This window comes from Octodon degus, unplaced genomic scaffold, assembly GCF_000260255.1.
Source record: "Octodon degus isolate 3935 unplaced genomic scaffold, OctDeg1.0 scaffold00098, whole genome shotgun sequence".
NCBI classification, from domain to species: Eukaryota; Metazoa; Chordata; class Mammalia; order Rodentia; family Octodontidae; genus Octodon; species Octodon degus.
Genome location: NW_004524674.1, coordinates 4197057 through 4200280, shown reverse-complemented (window position 1 = coordinate 4200280; position 3224 = coordinate 4197057). Strand labels below are relative to the sequence as shown.

General features: G+C 43.3%; 1 pseudogene; it reads left to right on the top strand.

The window, feature by feature from the left end:
- Window positions 1–1736: 1736 nt before the first annotated feature.
- Window positions 1737–2198, top strand: LOC101564623 (annotated as a pseudogene).
- The last annotated feature ends 1026 nt before the right edge of the window (window positions 2199–3224 follow it).

The window sequence follows — 3224 nt, the reverse complement described above, 5'->3', positions numbered from 1 at the left end:
GAGAGAGAGAGAGAGAGAATTTTATTAAGAAGGATAATCAGAAAACAGCTGTTTGAAAAGCGAATGCCAAAAATGGAATAAGCATCAACTCTTTTTTCCACTTACTCTTTCTAATTACTTGGAGCATGACATAATCCTGAAGGCTTAAAGCCTTTCTGTAATCTTGACGGTGAGCTCCACAAGGGGTGATGGTTCTGGGGGATGGAAAGAGGCCTGCCGCCAGCTTCAGGTAGCCCAGTTCCAGACACATAACCTTTTTAAAAAGGGAGGGGGAGATAGCTCAGTGGAATAAGGGCTTGCCTGGCAAGTGAAACATCCTGAGTTCAATCCCTGGTACCGGGAAAAAAAAAAAAAAAAAAAAGAGAGATTGCTATTTGGAGTGACTCTTTGCTTAAAGTTGAACACCACCTTAATTATTGGCTTAAATACTACAGAAAACATGCAATTTAAACATTAAAAGAGACATCAAGCAAGTAAGAGAAATTGGTAATGGAGAAAAACTAAATAAGTTTGGCAAAACCAATAAAATAAAAATCAAGCAAACTTTATTTTTATGAAATGATAAGAAGCATATTAAGAAGGAATAAAAAGACCAAACTTCTATAGTGGATATGAAAAACAATCAGAACTGTGCAATGGGGAGAGAAAGGAGGGAGCGATCTGAGAAACCCTAATAAGTGAAAATATCAATTTCCTCTTTGAATACAACTTGGGTTGTTACTTTGTCTTCAGCCAATCTACAAAGAGATAATGTAACTCACCAAGGCAGAGGTAGGTGGCACTCTGGGACAAGAATTTGGCTCCAGGGTTTAGCTCATGGTTTAAATAAAGAGCCCTCTATGGGCCAGTGGCAACATAACAGGGTCTGCTCTCTAGCACTGTTGAGGGAGTGCAGATGAAGGGCTGATCTAGATTAGGTGATCTAGATTAGGGCTTTCACCCAAAAGAGAAGTCTTGGCATCTGAACTCATGGTCATTTCACCTACTACTTACAGATGCCCACTGCGTAGTACAGCATGCAGTACACAGAATGCAATGTGGGTGCCCACCCTGGAGATGTAAGCAACAGTGCCGCCTATGGGGGGCACAAGTGCACCAAGAAAGAACTGACCCAAGTCAACTCAGGGAAATCTAACCAGAAGGCCTGGGGAGGGGTTGAATGTGCTACGAAAGGAGGGCAGTGAGATGACTAGATGTAAAAGGTAAAGGCTAAGCAGACCATGTGCCATCAACACAGATCGAAATGTGGAGATGACAATATGCTCCCTGAGGTGCACAGGTGCTGGGAAGATGACTTCTGGAAAAGAAGTGGTCGCAAAGAGCCTCCTAGGACTTCAGGCTGGAACACGTTGAAGGCTGGAATGAGGAAATCTTGTGGAAGCAGATTAGGAAGGCTGCTGAGAAATCTCAGTGGAGGGAGAATAAGAGAGAGAAGTAGGGAAAGAGATAAAACTGAAGAAGAGGTGGCACTTCCTGGGGGAGTAGCATCCCCCTTTCACTGACTCTCTCTTTCCCAAACTTCATTCATCTATCTCAATCCCCCATTGTAGAGGTACTATGAGCCAACCCCAAGCCATAATAGTCCAATTGGATCTGAATTACCAATTGTGTGCTTAACTTCTTTCCATATGAAGCATCTTAGTTACTTTTCTCATCACTGTAACAAAATATCTGACACCCAGTGTTAAAAGAGGAAATGTTGGCCCAGTCCCTAGCTGCACCGGCTCATGAGGTGGGCAGGATGAATGTGGGGGTGGCACACAGTGAAGTAAACCCCAACACGCGAGTCATGAATAGTTGGGGCATCTGGCTGGCCTACTTCATCTTAGTAGGGCTGCTGCATGTGGTTCTACTCAGCATCCCCTTTCTCAGGATTCCTGTTGTTTGGACACAGTGTCATCCAAAACTTGGCAATGTATGTCTTCCTACACACAGTGAAAGGGACACCCTTTGAGACTCCTGACCAAGGAAAGGCTCGCCTGTTGACACACTGGGAGCAGATGGACTACGGCCTCCAGTTTACCTCTTCCTGAAAGTTCCTTAGCATCTCTCCTATTATACTCTACCTTCTGGACAGCTTCTACACCAAGTACGATGTTGCCCACTTCCTCATCAACACTACCTCACTGTTTAGTGTACTGCTGCCTAAATTGCCCCAATTCCATGGGGTTTGTCTCTTTGGCATCAACAGATACTGAGGGATAGAGCTGAGGACAACCCCACAGACATGGAGAAGGTAGTAGAACAAAGGACCAAAACATCTTTCCCTTCTCCAAACTATCTTTTGTTTCTTGAAAGCCTGAGAAGTACAATTTTTCCCAAACTCGGGAAAAGAAGAGATAGGAAAATGAAACCATTGGATCCAGCCCTGCTAAAGACAAGAGTGAGCCAGGAAAAGCAAATGAAGTTAAGAGTCACATCAAGTAGATGTGACTTGAAGATATACTCATAAGTGAAATAAACCAGACACACATATGTAAATATCCTAACAGGAAGACATAATATTTGGGCAATTTGTTTGATGATTATATTTCCATATTTTTCACCCCTACTGCTTTCCTACCCCATTTTGCTATATATTTTCCTTATAATAAAGAATTTTTTTTTTAAAAAAAAAAGAGGAAATGTTTATTTGGCACGCAGTTTGCATAGGTTTCAGTCCATCACTGGCTGGCTCCAAGGCAGGTTGGCATGGCAGAGGGGCACAGCCCAAGAGAAATAGTTCATGGCATGCACAAATCAGCAAAGCAGGAGGCAGAAGCTATGCAGTAGGAAGGCAGCGAGTGAGAAGCAACACAGCAGCGCTCTTTCTGCCTCTTACACCTGATCTAATCTACCCAGTAGGTAGCACTCACACCCAGGGTTGCACACACAAAATCATACCATCACACCATGAGTCAATCCCAGCCTCACGACCTTAATCCCAGCATCACACATTCTAGATCCAGCCACCTCTGGAAGGCCCATCTGTGACTGCTTGAGGCTTTGGAAGACATCTAGATACAAGCCATAGTATGAGTTGTTATTGAACCATACAATAAATGCTTAAATTAAAATTTTATTACAGGTGCTTCAGAGACAGCTCAGTTATGGAAATCAGTGTGAAGACTCTTTAGAAACGTTTGACTGGGGGTGCAGGGAGATGGCTCAGTAGAATAAGCGCTTGCCTGGCAAGTGCTAAGGGCCTTAGTTCAATCCCTGGTTCTGAAAAAAAAAAAAAAAAA